The sequence below is a fragment of the Camellia sinensis genome, chromosome 2, assembly GCF_055761805.1.
Source record: "Camellia sinensis isolate YWXY chromosome 2, ASM5576180v1, whole genome shotgun sequence".
NCBI lineage: Eukaryota > Viridiplantae > Streptophyta > Magnoliopsida > Ericales > Theaceae > Camellia > Camellia sinensis.
Genome location: NC_138962.1, coordinates 152,111,674 through 152,135,398, shown reverse-complemented (window position 1 = coordinate 152,135,398; position 23,725 = coordinate 152,111,674). Strand labels below are relative to the sequence as shown.

At 36.5% G+C, this 23,725-nt stretch overlaps 1 pseudogene; it reads right to left on the bottom strand.

Moving 5' to 3' along the window:
- Nucleotides 1–12,773: 12,773 nt before the first annotated feature.
- Nucleotides 12,774–14,107, bottom strand: LOC114267554 (ribosome-inactivating protein SNAIf pseudogene; annotated as a pseudogene).
- Between the last annotated feature and the right edge of the window lie 9,618 nt (nt 14,108–23,725).

Here is a 23,725-nt window from a genome sequence, read left to right as displayed (position 1 = left end):
GCTACAATCAGACAAAAAGGACTTTAACATGTTAACAAATAAATTCTCAATTATTTTAACATTACTAAATTTAAAATAAAAAATAATCATACTTAAAAAATAAATTATTATTATTTTTATTTTTAGTATTTATGAAAAAAATAAATAAATTTTTAAATTTTAAAGTACAAAATTTAGGAGGTGGCAGTTCTTAAATTTTGTGCAAAAACTTTAGGGTGGCGAACCTATATAATTTAGAAATATTTGTAATTTTATTACTATATCTAGGGGTTTTTTTCAAAACTTTGAGGGGGCGGTCGCCCCTGCCAGCCCCCCCTCGGTCCATCCTTGGGTATGAGAGGGGAAGGGCATTCATTAAGCATTCTCATTCATCTGATCAAAAGATCGGCCTTTACAAAACCATGATATGAATTTTATTTACTTTATATGTTCATATTTTGATTATTTAATAAATCTTAAAAATTACTATGTGAAGCATACAAGTATACACTATGTCATTTATTTTGCAATAATTTGATTTCATGTATTTTGAAAGAGTTTTGAAGATGTACAACCCAAATAAATTGAGTTTACAAACATGAAAAATCAACATTATGCCAAATTAAGTGGCACAACCTCCATCCACTAGCATTCATATAGTTATATCAAGTAAGCAAGTAGCCACACGGTAGGATACTTAAACATAATAAGAAAACACACACAAACGGGATGTTAAAGCATAAAAATTTACATATTTACCAACGTCCCGCGAACAGCTACAAAACAAAGTTAGTAAAACATGCATGGTCTCATATACAAGGTCCTAATGCAATTCACACATGAGATACAACTAAAGATTCGACTTCTAAGATATGACATGTGAATCATCTCAAGAATATGACGTAGCGCACATAATCACATTGGAATTGATTAACTCCACAAATGCAAAATTAGCCGAAGCAAGATGCATGAAACATGTATGCAATTCATGGATACAATGAGAAACAAAATATGATGCATATTCACAAATAAAGAAAGCAAGTAAAAGAAATGGATAGAAAGAAATGGGGCTGGGAATTATTACAACATTTGAAAGAATAATTACAAACCAAATTAGAGAGGGATTGGGAGAATATTACAACCAAGGTTCTGAAAAGCGGTTGCGGTCGCCGTAACGGTGGCGGTGATGCGGTTGCGATTGCGGGGTGTAAAGGCCGTAGTGTAACGGTTGCAGTAACCAGAACCGTGAATTTTTTTATTTTTTGCACAATTTGAAACAAAACTTACCGATACGCATATTTTTTTTTCCATGATCATATTTATTGGGTTAAAAATAAATATTGATCAATTTTTATAAATTTTTAAGTATGATCCAATATATTTCATATTTTTAAATCATTATAAACTGAGTTTTTTACATTTTATTTTAATAATTAATAACTTTATATTATACAAAAAATCAATCACTAACTATTATATATAAGATAAACAATGACAAAAGTAAGAGAGTAAATAAGAGACTAAATATATATATACATATTTTAACCAAGCTAAATAGATAATTACCACACTTATTAATATTATTATTATTTTCAAACAATCTATAGATAGGCACACGCAAACAAAATGGTTTAGTGATAGCAACTGAATAGAATAGCATAGGTCTTACAGTTTCAACAAATCAATAACATGTTCTTCATCTTCCCTCTTCTCTCTCTCTATCTCTTGCTCCTCCATTTTCTCTTTTTATCTTCCCTTTTCTCTTTATCCCTCTTTCCCCATTTTCAATTTTTTTTTGTGTGTGTTTTTTCGAAAGAAACAGTTTGGAACCGTTATGTAACGATGCGTAACAGGCCATTACGGCACCATTACGACCGCTATGGCAGCCGCTACGGCCAACACACCTGTGAATCTCAATCACACTGCAAAAACGGCTGTAACGGGTGGCGGTAACTGCCAAAACCATTACGTAATGGCGTTTCGTAACAGTTGCGGCCGCTTTTTAAAACCTTGATTACAACAAAATAAAAACCTCACAAAACACTCAAAAATAAAATAAACAAGAGAAAAATCTTCATATGCCTTGAAAACCACCGAAAATTGTTCTACTTGAAGTAGGAAGATTGCTCTGTTCTGTCTGGGAAAATTTATTTTGCAGGAGCACTATTTATCCCGGGGCACAATTTAACACCGACAGTATTATTTACCACGACAATTGCTATTCACCATTCTTGGTCGTTATTAATCTTACTGGGCATTTTTCGTCCGCTGTTACTATTCATCGCCGAAGGCACTATTCATCGTCGGGTAACTATACACTGCCGGAGGTTACTATTCACCACCGATCACTATTCATCCGGTGCGGTCACATCTTTAACAAATTAGGTGGTTCGACCGACCACTTAAAGTGGTAAAATTATAACAATTTATAAGTAGTAAACTACTACATTTTATTTAAAGCAATAAATTACAACAGTTTATATACAACAGTAAATTATAACAAATATGTGGGTGGTGCAGCCTTCTCGTTAAAGCAATAAAATAATTATATAAACAAAATAGTAAATTACAATAGATATGTGGGTGGTGCAGCCTTCCCGTTAAAGCAATAAAATAATTATATAAACAAAATAGTAAATTACAATAGATATGTGGGTGGTGCAACCTTCCCATTAAAGCAGTAAAATAGTTATAAAAAGATATAAAGGAAGTATTTAAACAAGTTATAGCATATTTTAAATTAAATAAAAGTTTGTGAAAATTAACCTTTCGTGGAACTGATGAATTTTCTGATTCACAAACTTTCTTTTGATTGCCCTCAAGGTTGTGGAATCTGTTCTCAATTCTCAGTCCAAAATTTGGAATTATAGATTTAGTGGTTGGTTTTTGAATGGTGTATGGAAATAAAAGTTTGGTTCAGAAAAATAAAATATCTAAGAAAGTATTTTATTTTCTCTCTCTCTCAAAAACTAATTTTCCTTCTTTTCTTTTCTTTCTGATTCTTTTTCCTCTCAATCTTCTGATCTTTTTTCGTCTCAATTCTCTGATCTCTTTTCCTCTCAATTCTTTGATCTATCCCTCTCAATTCTCTGATCTTTCCTTTTATAGAAAATAAAATTAAGAAATTGACAAAAGAACAAACGGTGGAAGGCACTGATTTCAAAAGTGCATAGTGATTTTACTGTGCACTGCACAATAAAATTACTATGAACTTTACAATATAATAATATATCAAAGGTATTATTAGCATAAATATATGTACAAATACCCAAAAAAATATATATATAAAAACACACAAATATGTAAAATTATAAAATAACAAAATACATGGACTAATAAAATATATTTTAGCTGGCCAAATATGCAATATAATTTGACCAAAGCGGGTCTAAAGCAAAAGAAAATAAAAAAAAAACAAATGGTGGGAGGCTGGGTAGTTTCGAAGTAGGAATAGTATATAATATATAAAATATTTAATATTTAATATATATATATACACAAAAGTATGGTGTGTGGGTGAAACCACGACACCGAATAAATAAAATAGTATATATAATAATATAACATACTATATATATGTATATAAAATATAATATTACATTTAAAAAAAAAAGTAAAACAAAATAGAGAATGGATCTAAAATAATTTGGCAAAAACGGGTGTAAGGTTCAGATTAAAGTTTACATTCCATCTTTTCACTAAGAATTTTGTGAGATAGCATATTCTTATTTTCATCATCGGGTAATCAAAAGAAAGCGCCCAAGTCTTAGGGCCGGTCAAAATGGGGTGTCTACACCTGCCGATATGTTACAAGGTGCCAGCAAGGATGAACTATGGTTGGCCTAGGTGTGCAGTGGTCGGCCAAGGTGTGCATGCAAGATAGACTAAGGTGTAAGTGATCATGCAAGGTAGGCCAATGTGAGATGCAATGCTTCACCTAGGTGTGAGGTCTAGACAAGAGTGGTCTCGGTGACCACACTTAGGGAAATAGTGAAGTCTAGAAATCTGGGTTTCTTCTTGAAGAACATGAAGAATATGAACATGAAGAACATGCATGCCAAAATCATAACTTCTTATTCAAAATCTGGGATTTCATGCTATGAGTTCAAAAATATGGACCTGGGTACCCATACTTGAAGATTTTAAGAAAACATACACAAAAATATTGAACTTGATATAAACTTTTGGATCAAAACATGGTGTTTTTTTTCAAGAACACAAGAACATCACTTTCTCTTTCTAAAACCAAACTTTTAAATCAACGCATAGCTCATGAATCATGCTAGATCATGCAATGTGATCAGATTAACGTAAGAAGAACACGAGTAGATCAAGAATCTAATCTCAAAATACAAATCCAATGGTTCAAGGTATGAAAATCAAGCTTAGAAATCTAGTTCTCACTCTAAGAACTCCTTCTTCTTCCTAGAGCTTCTCTCTCTACAAGGCAAAGACATGGAAAATGATATGGATTTCCCAACTGCAATCTGACTTAAACCACTACTGGGACACATGGTGTCATCTGATCAAATCTCTTCAAAAAAGGTGCTAGAATGAAAAGACAAGGGTAGGTCATAGTGTATACAACAAGTAAGGTGGTATGGGTACTCTGACAAGACAAGGATCTTGGATCAAAACATATGCTTCGGACAAGTAAGGTTTCCTAATTTCGGGGTAGAAAGGATAACACTTGGCCTAAATGTGCGGCCTAGATGTGCCACACCTCGGCCTAGGTTGTACAAGTCAAGGAAGAAGATTGCCAGGTATTGGCTAAGGTGCACAACAAAGCTGCAAGGTTCAAGGATCAAAGATCTTGAATGCCTAGATGATAAACATCTCGGCCTAGATGGTACACATCTTGGCCCAAGTGATGCACACCTCGGCCTAAATGATGCACATCTCGACCAAGATGCCAGGGTAAAGATGGACGTTAGCCAAGATGGTTCCAAAATGATCCAAGGTGTTGACGCTCAACGGCTTAGGTATAAGAGGTTCAAAGGTGTGACCTAGGCATGAGGTAGCAAATATAGATAGCCTAGGTTCAACACTCAAAGCAAGGAACAAAGCATGCATATAACACTTAGGCAAAACACAATACCACAAAACAAGACAGGAACCTTTACTTAAGCAAAACAAATCAAAGTCTGCAGATGCAAGCTTAACAAGGCCAAATCATGTAAATTCTTATGAGCATGACTAAGACAAGAATAAGGGTTATTATACACGTGGTGCCATAGACCATCCAATAATTTTTCCATTATATAAGTGAATTATTTTATTTGCAGTTCGTACATTTCTTGCCACTTTTCTATCAAATCAAGCAACTGGTAACAGGTTGATTAGGGTGAATACTATTTTTTCCCTTTTACTTCAACTGGCAACAGTGGAATGAAATTTGTTTTGTGTTTGAAAATGTAGAATATGAGGTGAGAGAGAAGCCCACTTTAAACACTTGGATGCAAAGTGGATTTGATTACATAATGTTGCAGTACTTGAATATTGATGGAATTCATACCATTACCAGTGTTCTTGGTCAAAGTATTGCTCTTGATTACTATGCACGCTAGGGTATATATCATATTTGGTTATTAGTTTCTGGATTGTGAAGTTTTTGATATTAAAGTTTTTCCCACAACATTTCTTGTAAGTTGAAGGGATAGTTGCAGAATTCACTGATATTAATCGTGTGAAACCATTACAATGGAAAGGAAAAAGCTTTTCAATTAGTGAGAAAGGCAAATTGTAACCTAGTTAATGTGATTCTTAATCTTGGACTTTTTGAGAGGTAATTTTTCAACTGTAAGTATTTAGGCAAATTTTTTTTATTTATTTTATTTTTAAAATCATGATGGCATTAAAAAATAATGCTTTCATGATTTTGAAAGTGTACTTGTGTGATATGCAATACAGGATTTTGAGAGTGTATCCATCAGTATTACTTTTCTTTTTCTTTTTCTTTTTTTTTTTAAAAAAAAAAAGTCTATATTTTCCCAATAGCTTAATTACAGGATAGAAATATTGCACCTTTTTTTTTTTTTTTTTTTTTTTTGTGTGTGTGTTGTTAATGTGGCTTTACTATGTAAAAGATTCAAGAATTAGAGGAATATTTTGTAGTATAAAACCAGAAACATACATATATATATATATATATATAAGTTACTAGTATAAAGAATTCTATAATTATTCATATTATTGAAAACAAAGTGCTGAGATAATTGAAATTGAAATTCTATAATTATTCATATTAGTTTTTATTTGACATTTAAAAATCTTAGTACCATGATCTTTTGTTTTTTGAAATTCACTATTTGTTTCTTCTTCTTCTTTTTTTTTTTTTTTTTTTTTTTTTTTTGGGGGGGGGGTCTGTAAAAATGTGGATTATTTGATTTTTTTTTTCCTTTGGACAAATTACTTTGATAGTCCTTGTATTCTATTCTTTGTGTCGTTTTAATCCTTGTAGTTTCAATTGACTCGATTTTGATTTTGAATTTATGATTTTATCTCAATTTAGTCCAATTGCTTATAATTGTTACCACTTTTTAATGAAAAATATGCATATAAGTAATATATGACATTCTTTTAGAGGCAAAAGTATAAAACTTGCTCAACTTTGTGAGTTAACTTTAACCAATTCAGTGATCATTTTGCACCAAAAAAACTAACAACGTTATCAATTGGACCAAATTAACACAAAATCTAAAATTAAAGGTCAAAATTGATCTAATTAAAAGTGTAAGGACCAAAATGACGTAAAAGGAAAAATGTAGGGACTATCAATGTAATTTTCCCTTTTCATTTTTATTAACTGAAACTTTTGTTCCTTCAATTCACCCTTTTTTTTTGTCTTTAAAAATGTGGATTATTTGAATTTTTTCCTTTTCATAAACTAATACTTTTGTTTCTTTTGTTTCCCACTTCTATTTTTCCTTTTATTTATTTGTTTATTTATTACACATACCAATTTCTCATTCCAAAGAATCATAAAAATATCTCTACAGTGACAACATAAGGAACATCAATTCACTATTTGTTTCTTATTATATGTAATTTAATAATTTCACAGATTTATATCAAAAATTGTATCAAAACAATTTTAATAGATTATTGAACTGGACATCTGATTTTGGACCACGTGACTCCAATAAATGATTGAAAGAAGGAACAACTCAACTAGATAGAATTTGATTTTCAGAAGAAGATTGAGGGCTTGGGAGGAAGATGATGTGGAAAGACTAAAGTCCTAGCTTATTTCACACGAGCCATTTTTATCAGATAAAGCTGACTCATTGGCTTGGAAGGCATCTTCTTCAGGTATGTTCATGATTAATTCAGGTTATAATAGAAGTAGTGTGGGGCAGGGTTTGGGGACATCTAGGTTGATTTGGAATAATATTTCTCCACCAAAAGTACAATTCTTTGGATGGCTTGCTTGGAAGAGAAAAATCAAATCAAAAGCTTTCCTCCAAAGAGTGGGGTGTCTCAATCATGAGGCTAGGACAAATTGTTCCTTTTGTAGTTGTGAGTTAGAAACAGTGTGTCATGTTCTGTTGTAGTGCCCTTTTGTTTGGAAGATTTGTACACATATGTTGAATTGGTGGGATTTGCATTGGGTGACCCCTGAAAAGCCAAAAGGTGTATTGGATTGGTGGAGAGGGTACAATTGGAGAAAGTTTGAAAATAAAATCTGGGAGGCAATTCCTTTGGCAATCATACGGTTTGTGTGGAAGTTGCGGAATGAGTGTATATTTAATGGAAAACAACCATGTTGGAGGGGGTTTGTGAGCTAATTAAAACTAGAGTTGCATTATGGATTAAAGCATTTACCAGTGAGTAGGGATGGACGCAGGATTCTAATGTCGGAGGGGCGAGTATATACGCAATCAAAAAAATTGTAATGAGCATGTGATATATAATATCAATTTATACCCAAATATCACAAAAATATATAATTAGATATTTCCATTCATCATACATAATTACAAAATATTATCAAAATACAATTTGATATGTTCTAGTAAATCCATATTAATTTTCAAAAAAGCAATTATTTCTCTATATATCTACTTAGGCATCTAAAGTTGTGCTTGATAGTTGACAATAGAAATGTAATACAAAAGTATAAATAATTGATTGAGAATTACACAAATGGTTCCATTACCAACATTACCAAGTTCATAGTTCAATAATTTTTCCCCAAATAATAAACCCTAACTCTTTGAGAGAGAGAGAGAGAGAGAGAGTGTGTATCAGAGTACTGTCGGAGAAATCATGATCTTGAACGTCGGAAGACTCATGACACAAGAGAGAGAGAGATTGTGTTTTGGGTCACTGGTTCTGATGATTTGGGTTCACTAGTTATGAAATAAGAGAGAGAAGAGAAGCTTCTTTGTTTTGAATATATGATGACTGATCTAGGTAAGCACCTACTGCTCTTGAGTAATCATTTTTTTTTAAAAATTTAGTTATAAGCAAACGACTAAAAAATTTGGGCCACAATCAGACAAAAAGGACTTTAACATATTAGCAAATAAATTCTCAATTATTTTAACATTACTAAATTTAAAATAAAAAAATAATCATACTTAAAAAATAAATTATAATTATTATTATTTTTAGTATTTATCAAAAAAATAAATAAATTTTTAAATTTTAAAGTACAAAATTTAGGGAGTGGCAGTTCTTAAATTTTGTGCAAAAACTTTGGGGTGGCGAACCTATATAATTTTAAAATATTTTTAATTTTATTACTATATCTAGGGGGTTTTTTCAAAACTTTGAGGGGCGGTCGCCCCTACCAGCCCCCCCCTCCGATCCATCCCAGCTAGTGAGTTTCAACACTTAGTGCATGATATGGTGGCTAATTTGAAACATGTAAGATATGCATTACATTAAGGCATGAATGGGGCCTGGGGTGCTCTACACCAGTGTTGTCACAACCCGAACCCGCCCCATAGGTTAGAATCATAATCGGCCAATAATCATGAGATTCCCTACGGCCTCAGACATAAGTTAATTAAAAATTAATAATATGGGACCAGATGCAGAAGTAGAACTTTAAATTTTGTCTAATGAGCTGTGCATACATGGCATAACAAAAACTTTTCTCATGTATATAATAACTCACACCAAATAGAACATAAAAGATTATACATGTCCAAGACCATTCAAAAACTGGCAAGCCAAAAACCAAGGTTTATATATAGACTTGGTCTTATATGACCATCAAAATAAAACAAAAGAAAAATCAAAAGTAAAGCCTCTTGCATGAGGCGACCTTGGTTGACTCCACGTAAGCTGACATCTCTTACAGGATCACTAAGGCTAGGGCTGGACATCCCGCTGCTCACCTGCATATATATAATTACAGAGTGAGTGAACGCCCATTGAATAATTTCAAAATGAAGAGGTTAAGTGAATGAGCCCCTTTTTGAAAACAGATAAGCTTATATACATAACAACAAGCATTTGTAACGGAACAACCTCGGGGTAACTTGTGACATAACGACCTTAGGTCCAATGGATAGCAGATACACGATACAATCCCATTCATTTCCAACAAAACGGCCTTGAGCCTAACAATTGACAAAACGACTTTAGGTTCAACAGCTAACAAACATACAGATTGAATTCAATCATTCCTTAATAGAGATCAAATCATTTACAGTAGATTAATGGTCATTCAATCATTACAATTGTATACTGGTAAATTAAACTTATTAGAAATTCTTTACATACCGGTCAATCAGACTTATCAGAAATTCAGTTATGTCATATCAATCAGTCAGACATATAAGAGATCAACCAGTCAAACATATCAAAGATTCAGAACGACCTTTTGGTCCACGTTATCTGATGTACCAAACGGCCTTAGGCCCAATTCAGATATATTGAGCAATCTCACTCCATGATTCAGTTATACAGAGTGACCTTGAGTCCACTATTCAATTATACAGAATAACCTTTGGTTCATTTATGATAGTCATTTCATACATATAGCATGTCATTCAGTCAATGGGTATCACATTCACATCTATCAAATCATTGATTTTGAAAAAAATTGACCATATAAGGACAATCAGAAAATAAAGTATAAGTAAAATATCTTTACTAAGATATTACTCATAGTATTCGGTTAATTGATTTGTCCTCGCGGTTGACTCTACACAATTCATAACACATACGGAAATCGGGTCACAATACTATTCAATCCGCTTCTTAACTTGCTTAATTCTTGTAGGCTTCTTTCTCACCTCTTCATTCATTTAGAATGCTCAATGCGTGCGTCAGAGTGTTCAAAAATGAATGACAATGGAATTTGGAATAAAATATGGCTTATCCACAACTTCAAAGAATACTTAGAAATTCTTTGAAAGCCATGGATTACAAGGTTCATGCCTAAAGGATGAAACTCAACGTTCAAACTAATGAATCTTTCATCTCTTTCCTAATCATTTACTTACGTTGTTTCTTAGCTTATTAATCCTTAGTAAGTCATAATTCACACTTAAGAATGCCTGGAAAAAGATGGGAACGAAGATATGAACTCAAAACGCCTTTTGAAAAATGCTGAAAATGAGCTGATGGCTAAAGCCATCTTTTGGTGTCTAGATCCATGTTCGCTCGAGCCACCATTTGGTTGCTCGAGCCAACTTTTGCAAAGTGAAAAATACTAGGAGTTCGCAATGTAGGCTCGATCCACCACTTGGTCACTCAAGCCATCTGTGAAATTTCTGGGTTTCAAAACAGAAAGTTTGACTTCCAAACACAAATTCAAACCCTTGGGTCATGTTTAGATCATTCAAAAGTACAAAATTACTATAGAAAACATATATATATATGACCCCTTAAAAACCATTTGCTTTATAATCTCATCAATTTGGAAAAATTGAGCTCAAAACCCTCATGTATGCAAGATTTTCAAACTCTTTTTTTCTCAAAACTCCACTCCAAATTGTATATGCTTGCATGTTTGAACCAAACTCTTGAAATTACTTGGAAATACATATGTATGAGCTGAACTTGAAACCATGAGCTCAAAAGTGTTATGAATTGCCAAAATTGAGATCACTATACATGCATCAATTCAACTTCAATTTCCTTCCAAGACTTTCAAAACATGGAATTAATCTTCAAAACTTCATAATTCATGAATGCATGTAAGCTATGATCCTTAATTTAAACATAGATGACAAAACCCATACTTAAAATGATATAATACAACAAAATTATGCATGCATGCAAGAATTGACTTTGTATTCTTCTTCTTAAGCTCATTTCTTTCATTTAATCATGTAATCTTTGAAATCTCACACATTGAAGACTCCAATTCACAAATTAAGGTTCAATTACATACCCAGAGTCCTCAATTGCACCAATTCTAGCAAAAACTTGAGTTGTTCTTCACAATCCTTCAATCTTGCAAGCAATTCCAAGCTTTCAAGCCTTTTCTCTCTCTAAAATCAAGTTTTTTCTCTCTAAAGCTCTCTTTCCCAATATATTTTTGAGTCCAAAATGAATTTAATCACATTTGAACACATATATATATATATATATATATATACTTGTAATTAACTTAGGCTAATTAAGTAAGCTTAAGGTTAACTAATCCCACTTAATTCTAATTGATTTAATCTAATTAATCTAGTCTGAATCAAATTTTAATGAAACTTCACAGTGGGCTCTAAAAATTACGCTAATCACACTAAATTAATCAATTTCGATTTTTGTTGCCTGTACGGCCCCTAATTTCAAATTATAGCAGAGATTGTAATAGATTTTTCTACAATCAACAAATAGATATCCAAAAATCACATAGAACACATAATTAGCATCCAGATTCATATTAGGCATATAAATACATATATAATTAATGAATTAGAAGATTAATACGGAACAGAGTTGCCACAAGTGTGAATTATAGTGTGGACTGGTTTTTTATTGTTTGTTCGTGTTGGTTTCTTACCAACTTGAGGGTGATGCTAGCATTTGTTTGTGGCACTCCCTCCTTCTTTATTGATATAAGTCTTATATGAACATAATTTGTTGTATCAATAAATTTTTTGTTTTTGTTGATCAAAAAAAAAAAAAAAATGTAAGTTCTTGATTTTTAATTTTCATTTACAAAAAGTTTTATGATATTTACATTCATTGTCTTCATACATAACACAATCAATCAATTACATAAACAAAAAAACTAAATTAGTCTCTTTATAGTCTTTTTCTCATTTGAATGAAGTAAATTTTTATTTTAATCTTTGCAGAATAAATTAAATAATACTAATTTAAATAACACTAATTTGGTCTATATCTTATATATTTTCTTGCAGGATTTCCAATTATATTCTCGGTCTCATGCCACCAAAATTAGATTTTCTATAGATTCATCGTGTATCATTTTTTTAATGTGTATATATTTGGTAAAATTGTACTGCTTTCTAAAATATTTGTATATGTTTTCGGTTTGATTGAAGTTATTGTTAATCTTACTCTTTAATTCTAATGTTTTTCATATATCTTTCTCACAATATTATTTTCATACCTTTTTTCACGTGTGCCCAACCTCTAATATGTACTAAAATAGATACAACATAAAATAAATAAATAAATCAATTAAAAAAAAAAGCCATATGCCAATCGATCACATTAACCCCACATTGATAAAAAAAAAAAAATTCCAAAACAAAAATGCAAAGGGTAACTGTTTATTTTACGCTCTCAAACCAGATTGGGAATAAAAGAGGTTACGTAGAATAATTTAAGGGTGAGATATGGGGTTTTAGGCAGTTACAGCAGTTTCAGAGTTTTAACAATTCATTGTTGACAAGGTGCTCGGCTAGAGCAATATTGCTATAACTACTAGTAGTAGTCTCACTGTCTATATGGAGAAGAATCGCTATCATGGTATAGCGACAGAGTGTAGTAAACTCGTTCATTATGAGGGGCTTGTAATTGTCATCTTGAAGTTGAACGGTGTTAATGAAGTGTTCTCCATCTGTCAAAAACTGAATCTGCCTGGACATAGCTGACCATTTGTTCTCCATGCTCACGATCAAACCTTTTGGTGTAAAAGTGTTTCCATCGGTTATGCTTTTGCGGACTTGCTCCTCAATGTATTTAAACCTTGCCGCTTCCGAGACCATCTGAATGACCACAAGGAGCGGTTCGGCTTCGCTTCCACTGTACCACAACCTTGTGATGGCCTCAGCTAGGGGAGTTGGTCTCAGAGGGAGTTGGTCCCTCTCCCTAACCCATGTCTGCTTCTGAAGGCTGATATAGTTGCCGGTGAAGGTTAAGTTGGTTTTTTGGGTGCCGACAAATAAATTTTCGTATTGAAGTGCCATAACGTCGTTGAAAAAGTAGGATTTGTTATTTGCACCACTAAAAGCCACCACATAAAGGTTCGCCACATCTATTTCCAAGGTGATTGTGTCGCCATTGATGAGACCGACCAGAATGAACCAGTTCCCAACCAGCACTGCACTTTCAGGGTTCAACACTGGTAAACCATTTAGGCCATGTTTGTTTGGGTGGACATGTGCTTGGGATTAGACTAATAGTCCAATAAAATTATTAATCCGATGTTTGGTTAAAAAATTAAAGTACAGACCAACAATCCATCCGGATATAATATCCCACATATGATGGACTATTCAATCCCATATAGGGGGTGAGATATAAATTGGGGGATTAAGTCAAAGTCTGGACTAACTTATCAAATGACCATAATAGAGGTATTATGGCTAATATATTGGATGTCCTATGTCCTATCTATTCCAATCCCCTTAAACAAACATCGGATTGGATAATATTTTATAAATCCCCCTTTATAATCCTAACTCAATTCAAACATAGGATAGGATACACAATCCAAAGGATTCGTAGTCCTAGGACTATTAGTCATGGGAATTCTAATCCAACCTAATCCAATCCGTCCAAACAAACATAGCCTTACTATATGGGTTCCTCGTGACACAATTTCTCGTAGTTTCCCTATGAAGTCTCTGTATGTGGCCCAGGTGGCACCTGTCACATTGAAGGAGATTGAGGAATAGGCCTGGACGTCACCTTGGATTCCAAGGCTGCAAATTGCGAGAACAACAATGTGTAATATTGCTGCTACCACTCTCATCTTGCTATACTTGCTATTTGCTATGAAGATATATATATATATATATATAATGTTGAAAATTATGGTTTTTATAAGCTTATTTTCGGCAAACATTGAGCCCAAATTTAAGTGGAACCCACACGTCTTTTGGGGTGGGTCCAAAGAGGTGATGTGTTCCTTGTCGGATGACAAGTCACAAGGTGCAAACGATTCGTCAAAACAACTTATGAGTGAATGGAAAGTTGACATCACTTTTAGGTTCATGGAATGGGAAATTAAAGAGTCAAAAGTGGGTTTTCTTTAAATAGTTGTCCCACATTGAAACTTTAAGAAAGCTTGTGTGTGTGTATAAGCTCTAGGTGAACAAACTTAGGTTGGGTCCCAAGGGGCACCCCAAGTTTGTGGAAGGGAGGAGTTATGGACAAAATGGGCTTTGGCTCAAACCACCACACGAGCCACCGTCGTCCGACCGACCGGGCCGATTTTGGGTCAGGTCGATCCTATTATTAATTTTTTGGACAAAAATTCTTGCGGGAAAATTATTTTTTTTGAATGAAATTAATTCAAATTTTGAGCTAAATTTGAATTCAAAATTTTTTTCCAAACAGTGCCTTCTCCGGTTATATTTTCTAGTAGATTTCAAACAGCTCTGAATTCTGCATTTGTTCAGTTTGAAATCTGCACTTGTTCACTTCAATCTGCACCTGTTTAGATCTACAGATTTGAATCTGTATCTGTTCAATTCAAATTGTACTTGTTCGGCCTTTCCCAATAGTCACCAATCTACCTATAAATTAAGACCCTCTTCTAGCAATTTGTTCATTCCTAAAATTCACTGATTTTTTAGAGAAATTTCTAAGAGTATAGAACACAGGTTCTAGTTCGCCGTATAGATTGTTTGGAGTACTACAACAATCTGTGTAAGATCATTGTATCCTGGGAGATAGACGCCATTTATCCGTAAGCACCGAAGCGGCGCGAATCTGTCTTAAGGACAGAGTGTCACACACTTGACTTGATCATTTTTGTACTTATTCGTTTCGGTAAATAAATTCTATTAGTAATATATTTTTATTTGTTTGATTTGTCTCACATAATTTCCTCTTACACAGAAGATTGTTCCAACAATCTTAAGACAGATTCGAATTATTCTATTTATACAAAAATTTTCATTTGTTTCCTTTTCTTCCTTTCTTCTTCTTACATAAATTATTTTATGTGCTTATACAAAGTAATATTCTCGTTGGAAAATACAAATAGTAGTAATATACTGTTTGACAAATAATAGTAATATACTATTTATTTTCTTTGACAGCTAGTAATAATATACTGATTATCATTAACAATTTCAGAATATTCATTTGTGCGATTGGTGATAAATTAATTTTTGTTTTCAAAAATAATTTCTGAGTTTTCATTAATTAAATTTTTTTCTTCAGTATTTTAATTTTTGAAGTGTTATAGAAATATTTTTCTGTGTGGAATTAATTTGTTTAAATAAAATTTTATTTTCAAATTAATTGAAAATAAAAATTACAATTCTTGTTTCTTTTATTTTTACAGAATTAAAATTATGTGTTTATGGTTTAATTTTCTGTGCAATATAAAATTCTAATTAAAAATTTGTTTCATAATTTAGAATTCATGGCTATTGAAACCGCTCAAACTAATGTTCAAACCAGTACTGGTATGGTGACTGCAATTGCTGCAACCCCTCATCATGTTGTGACTGTGCCAGTCAATTACGGTGAAAAGTCAGAGAAGGTCTTAGGAACTGATTTTAAAATATAGCAGCAGAAAATATTGTTCTATCTTACTACTCTCAACCTGGCACATTTTCTCCGTGAGAATGCTCCTACTTTGAAAAAAGATGAAATCAATCGACAAGTGGTTGCCTTAGTTGATGCCTAAAAACATGCTGATTTCCTTTGCCGGAACTACATCTTGAATGGACTTGATAACACATTGTACAACATCTATAGCCCTATCAAGACAACTGTAACGCCCTCAAAATAAACCCATTAAATGTATACCATCAACATGCATTATTTAAAGAAAACAATTTATTAATTCATTCATCAGAGTATTACTAAATAAAAACATTACATGTAACATCAAATTAAATGCCCTATGGGCTTACATCTTTCCAAGCCAACACTTGGACACAAAATATGAGTTCTAACTCAAATACAAATAAAGCCCTAGGCTTGATTATTTATCAAATAAAAACAAACAACTAAAGATAGTCTTCAAATCCAAATCCTTCCAAGCTAAGTCCTGGGAGGTAGCTTATCACCTGGACCTGAAAATGATGTTCCCATAAAGGGTGAGCCACAGCCCAGTAGAAATATACTAAACCAAATATAAGCATTGAATAAAGCATTAGTATTTAATAGATGGTTAACCAAGATAATCAATTACCTCATTATACAGTCTCATGACACTAATGTCTAAAACACGTTTTACTTTCCAACATTATCAATATGGCTCAGAACCTGGACAACTTTACAACCGTGAACTATATATATCATATTCACATTCTTCCAATGTCAACAAACAATTGAGACTCAGGCTCAAATCAAAACACTTCATACTTCCAGTTTGATACACATTTTAGTGCTGTATCAATAAAACACTTCAATATAAATAAGCACATATAAAAGTGATGCTAATGGAGTCCATCCCCTATCTCCTCCCAAACAAAATTCGGTTTAGAGGTCCATCCCCTATCTTCCCCTAAACCGTGGAGTACATCCCCTATCTCCTCCCACACAAAACAATGTACACATACACATAACATATACAACACACAATCAATACACATAATGTCTGTATTAATTCAGCAGTCAAAATTGATGACTTAATCAATGATTAGTTTCAGTTATCCCTAATCCACATGCAATGTCTACAACAAGCACGACTATCCTCCACCGATAGCCCAAAACAGTTATTTCTAGATTTGGAAATAAATATACCAGCAATTCAATAGGCGAGTGATTTACATTATCCAACTACACCATTTAATTAGTAAATTTCCCAATTTCATGAATTTAACCAAATTCCCAATTCCCTTAGATTAATTATACAAATTAATTAATTAATACAACTAGGGTTTTTCCCAAAATTATCAAAGTAACCCAAACATATCAATATACCAAAACTTAGAACAAAACTTATAAAATGGAGTAGGAAATCCCTACCTCGAAGAAAATAACCCGAATGGAGAAGACGGAGATGATGACCCAAAGCCCAAGTGCTCCAAAACAACAAACTCTCAGATTAAAACGAAGCTCTCGACTCACTCTATCTTTTTAATAAAGCAACTAGGGTAGAAACACCCTATAAGGTGATGAAACCTAAGAGAGAAGGTGGGTAGAGGGAGAGAGAACTCGGAACTAGGGTTTTTGGATCAAAAGAACGTGAAAAAATGTTTTAAAAACCGCTGCTGCGTATATAAACCCGACAGGCTCGCTCGAGCGAACACTTGGTCGCTCAAGCGACCAGACACACGAAACCCTCGATCGAGCGAAGAAAAGTTCGCTCGAGCCAAAAATGCAATGCTACAGGTCTGCAACCCAGAAGCTCGCTCGAGCGACAGGATTCTAGCTCGAGCGAAGAAACACTGCCCTCAGGCCTATACTAGACGCAATCGCTCGCTCGAGCGAAGCAAAGCTGGATCGAGCCAGACGACACAGAATACAACCCTGGCTCGAGCGACCAAGTCCTGGCTCGAGCGACCAATCCAAAAACTGCACAGCAACACTTGGTTTACGATCCCAACCAACCTGAAACAAACCTGCCCAACACATCCTATAACTCCAAATGAGAAAATAAAGGATGACAACAACAATTATACAATGACAGAATGAGCGGAACCTAAGTCCGGATACAATAATCAAATGGGAAAGGACCGGGGTCGCTATAACCTCCTCCCCTTAAAAGAATTTTGTTCCCGAAATTAAGCATAAGTTTTTGAAAACAGGTTTTTTTTTTTTTTATAATATGACAATTCCATAGTAAACAGCTTGACCCAAAACTGGTCATTTCATCTCTTTATCAAGAGGCATCTCACAATATATATATATATATGACAACATATATTTCAACCTGCATCACTATTATGCATTATTCCTTTCAATGTTAGCAATTCCCATATCATATTCAATTACATGATATATACAACACATTCAACAATGTAATCAACATATGCAATGTTACACTAAACTTCTATAATGAAGCAAGTTTCAAGATACACCCCTTTACCAAAACATACTCAATGTTTTACATCTTAAGACATATGTAAGGCTCTTAAGTTCAACAATATTACAAAATCTAAATACAAGATTACAAATCGATAAACATGTCCGGGTATTTTTCGCGAACTTCCAACTCACGTTCCCAAGTGGCTTCCTCCACTCCGTGATGTTTCCACAAAACTTTGACCAAAGGGATGGTTTTGCCTCGCAAAACTTGATCCCGCCTATCCAAGACACGAACCGGTCTCTCCTCATACGAGACATCCTCATCAACCACTAAGTCGGTCCAATCCAACACATGTGATGGATCCGGCTCATACTTCCGAAGCATACTCACATGAAACACGTCATGTACTCCGGACAGCTGCGGCGGCAAGGCTAAACGATAAGCAGCCTCGCCAATTCTCTCAAGGATCTCAAACGGACCAATGAACCGAGGGGACAACTTCCCGCTCTTCCCAAACCTCATTAAACCTCGTCTAGGTGATATCTTCAGAAAGACATGATCACCCACCTCAAACACCAAAGGTCTCCTTCTACGGTCTGCATAAGATTTCTGATGACTCTGTGCTGTACCAAGCCTCTTACGGATAAGCTCAACTTTCTCCGTCGTTTCCCTCACCAACTCCGAACCCAACAGAGGTGCATCACCCACCTCAGCCCAACAAACAGGAGATCTACACGGTCGACCATACAAGGCCTCAAACGGTGCCATACCGATACTAGACTGGAAACTGTTGTTGTAGGTAAACTCCACCAACGGCAAGTGCCTCTCCCACGACCCACTAAAGTCTAAAACACAACCCCAAAGCATATCCTCAAGGATCTGAATAGTATGCTCGGACTGCCCGTCAGTCTGAGGATGATAAGCCGTGCTAAAGGTCAACTTAGTGCCTAAGGCACTCTGCAAACTCTGCCACAGCCTGGCAGTAAAACGAGGATCTCTATCTGAGACGATCGTCACTGGGACCCCGTGCAACCTTACTATGTCCCGAATGTACAAGTTGGCAAGATGACCTACCGAATCTCTCACGCGCATCGGAATGAAGTGCGCCGACTTAGTCAACCGGTCTACAACCACCCAAATAGCATCACTACCCCGCTGAGTCCTCGGAAGACCCACAACGAAGTCCATAGTGACGTGTTCCCACTTTCACTCGGCAATAGGCAAAGGTTGTAACAAACCCGCTGGCCTCTGATGTTCGGCCTTCACTTGCTGACAAATAAGGCACTTAGACACGAAAGCTGCCACATCTCTCTTCATACCCCGCCACCAGAACTGGCGACCCAAATCCTGATACATCTTAGTGCCTCCCGGATGCACCGCAAGGCGTGAATGATGAAACTCTCGGAGTACCTCCTCTCGGCAGGACTCCGGCACAAACAGACGGTCTCGGTATCTCACACTCAGGTCGGAATACACCGTCAAACCCTTCTCAACCTTCCCACCGGAAATCTTTTCACGGAGCGATTCTACCTCAAGATCACCCCTCTGAGCCTCTAACACTCGAGTCACAAGTGTTGGCTGTGCAACAACAGAAAACAAGGCCGCAGCCTCAACGGATTCGCCCAGAAGTAAATCAAACTCCCCAAGTGCACCCAACATCTCCCATTCTCGGATGGCTACACTAGCTATGTCACTAACAGGTTTTCTGCTAAGGGCATCGGCCACCACATTGGCCTTTCCCGGATGATAATGCAACTCAAAGTCATAATCCTCTATGAACTCCATCCACCTCCTCTGCCTCAAGTTCAAGTCCTTCTGTGTAAACAAATATTTCAGACTCTTATGATCCGAGAATACCTCGAATCTCTCACCATAAAGATAATGCCTCCAAATCTTCAAAGCAAATATCACAGCTGCTAACTCTAGATCATGCGTAGGGTAATTCTGCTCGTGAATTTTCAACTGACGTGAGCCATAGGCAACTACTTTCCCCTCCTGCATCAACACACAACCCAGACCCTCTCGTGAGGCGTCACAATAGACTGCATAACCCAACCCTCTCTCTGGAATAATCAATACTGGAGCGGTGGTCAGTCTAACTTTCAACTCCTGGAATGACTTTTCACAAGTCTCACTCCATACAAATTTGACTCCCTTCCGAGTCAATCTAGTCAAAGGCGAAGCTAATCTGGAGAAATCTTTCACAAATCGACGATAATACCCAGCTAACCCCAGAAAACTGCGGATCTCAAACACACTCTTAGGCTGTGCCCAATCTTGCACCGCCTCAGTCTTGGATGTATCAACAGACACTCCTTCCCCAGAAACTACATGGCCTAAGAACTTGACTTCTTCTAGCCAGAACTCACACTTCCCAAACTTAGCATAAAGCTTATGGGCTCTAAGTAACTCAAGCACCACTCTCAAGTGTTCCTTGTGCTTCTCCTCAGAAGGTGAATAGATAAGGATGTCGTCCACGGAGACGACTACAAAACGATCTAAAAATTCCCGAAATATTCGGTTCATCAAATCCATAAAAACTGCCGGTGCATTGGTGAGCCCAAATGGCATCACCAAAAACTCATAGTGGCCATACCGCGTACGGAATGCCGTCTTTGGGATGTCCTCCTCCCTGACTCTCAACTGATGATAACCCGATCTCAAGTCTATCTTCGAGAAACAACGGGAACCCTTCAATTGATCGAACAGATCATCTATACGAGGCATAGGGTACTTATTCTTAACCGTAGCCCGATTCAATTTCCGGTAATCTATACAAAGTCTCAAAGCACCACCTTTCTTTTTAACAAAGAGGGTCGGTGCTCCCCACGGCGAAACACTAGGGCGTATAAAACCCTTGTCTAGTAACTCCTGGAGCTGAATCTTCAACTCAACTAACTCCGCTGGGGCAAAACGATAAGGTGCCATAGAAATCGGCACCGTGCCGGGGACTAGGTCAATAGAGAATTCAATCTCTCGATGCGGTGGCAAACCAACCAGATCCTCGGGAAAGACGTCCGAGTACTCACAAACCACCCTTGGCAACACAATATGAGTCTCATCATCCTCACTAATCGAAAGGTTAGCAAGTAAACCACTAAGCTCACTCCGTCCTCGCGGAACATACCCCGGTGGCAACACATTACCGACCCGGTCCCCCAGAAAATGAAAATACTCTCCGCTCACGGTACAACAAGTGACCCTCTGGCGGTAGCAATCAATAACTGCCCGATATGACGATAACCAATCCATACCCAAAATAACATCGAAACCTCTCATAGGCATAACTACAAAGGAAAATGGGATTCTATGATAATCAACCTCTATATCACAACCCCTAACACCTTGTTTCAAAATCAATTCACCCCCAAGAGGTGACACTACACAAATAGGAGATGCTAACTGTGCTAACTCCAACTCCAAAATAGATGCAAATGCAGCAGACACAAAGGAATGAGATGCACCCGTATCAATCAAAACATTAGCAACCGAGTTGCAAAACAAGAAGGTACCTCTGACAACTGATGGTGCCGGCACAAGATCCTGCGCGGTAACAGCGTACACGCGCCCAGACGACCTCTGATCAACCTGCTCACCCCTAGGAGCATAAGATTGCTGCACCGACTGGGACGATGAAGCCCCCTGATTGGCCCTCGAGGCCTGACCCGACTGAGCTGGCTGCTGACCCTTAATCTGCCTCAAACCAGATGCACCAGGTGTGTCACCCAACTGCGGGCAATACCTCTTCATATGCCCTGGCTGACCACACTGATAACACGAGAGTGGCTGGCCTCTACCCTGACTCTGGCTCTGAGATCGAGCCAAAGATGATGCTGCTCTCTGCACTCCTCCCCTCTGAGGACAAACTGGAGACTTGTGGCCCAGCTGGCCACACTTGAAACAGGTAATGTCTCCCTGACTGCCTTTCCCCGAACTAGCACTCGGCACAGGAAAAGTCGATCTAGAAAAGCTACCCTGAGACTGCTGAGGATTAAAACCCCTCTGTCTCCTACCATCACTCTGACCATCCTGACTCCTCTTGGAGCCCTTCTGTCCTTCCTCCTCCTGCTGCATCATGATTTCCATGTGGGCTGCAGCATCAACCATACGCCCATAATCCCGAATCATAGTTCCCCCAACTCTCAGCTTGAGGCCACGCCTCAACTTCTTCTCAAACTCGATACAACGACATTCCTCCGACGCCACCAACTCAGGTGCAAACCTGGACAAACTAGTAAATGCAGCCTCAAACTCGGCCACTGAAGAACTCGACTGCTTAAGCTGGCAGAACTGGTCTCTCAGCTTCTCCCTAACCGCTGGAGATAAGAACTTCTCCTGGAAAACATTCACAAAAGCCTCCCATGTACCTCCTATACGACCCTTAGTGAACTTCCACCACTGACCCGCATCCCCCTTTAGCTGGAAGGATGCCAAGGTCACTTTCAACCCCTCGTCTTCGATGCCAAGCATCTCAAACGTCTTCGTTGTCTGTTCGAGCCATTCATCTGCCTTAAGCGGCTCTTTAGGATCACCCACAAATTCATCCGGATTAGACCGGAAGAACTCCCTCTTCAGAAAGGAAGGTCCTGCATCTGCAACAACATCCCGAGCTTGATTCTCAACTCTGAGAATGCCTACTGAGTCCCTGAATGCCCCTGCTATCTCTCGGGCTAGAGCGCCCATAGTCTGCTGGCCTACTGGTTCGACCACATTGGCCTGGCCAATTCCCTCCTGAACTGCCGGAATCTCCTCTGGCACAGGCACCTCCTGCCTACCCGGCCTACCACGCCTACCGCGTCCTCGTCCTCGTCCTCGTCCTGACATCCTAATAAAGGAAACAAAGACGTTAGCACATTAATAAATGTGCCGAAGCTAAACACTCGCGTCCTAATGCATTGGACAACAATAATTCATTCCACGTAAGCACATAATCACATAAGCACCTACGAATTTCATTCCTGGATGATGATATTCCCGAAGCGTTACTATAGTTCCGGTTGGAAGCAGCATTGATCAAGTGCCTTTCCAACAAGACTACTAGAAACTCAAGGGTCCAATCAACATCCTAGAAACTACATTCCATACCCAAATAATCACATAAACATGTTATCACATAAACATATAACATTACACTAAGTCTCTATCAAACGAGACGAACCCAATGTGATACTAATCACTTCCCACGTACCCAAAGTATTCAAACCCGGTACGCTCTGATACCAAGTTGTAACGCCCTCAAAATAAACCCATTAAATGTATACCATCAACATGCATTATTTAAAGAAAACAATTTATTAATTCATTCATCAGAGTATTACTAAATAAAAACATTACATGTAACATCAAATTAAATGCCCTATGGGCTTACATCTTTCCAAGCCAACACTTGGACACAAAATATGAGTTCTAACTCAAATACAAATAAAGCCCTAGGCT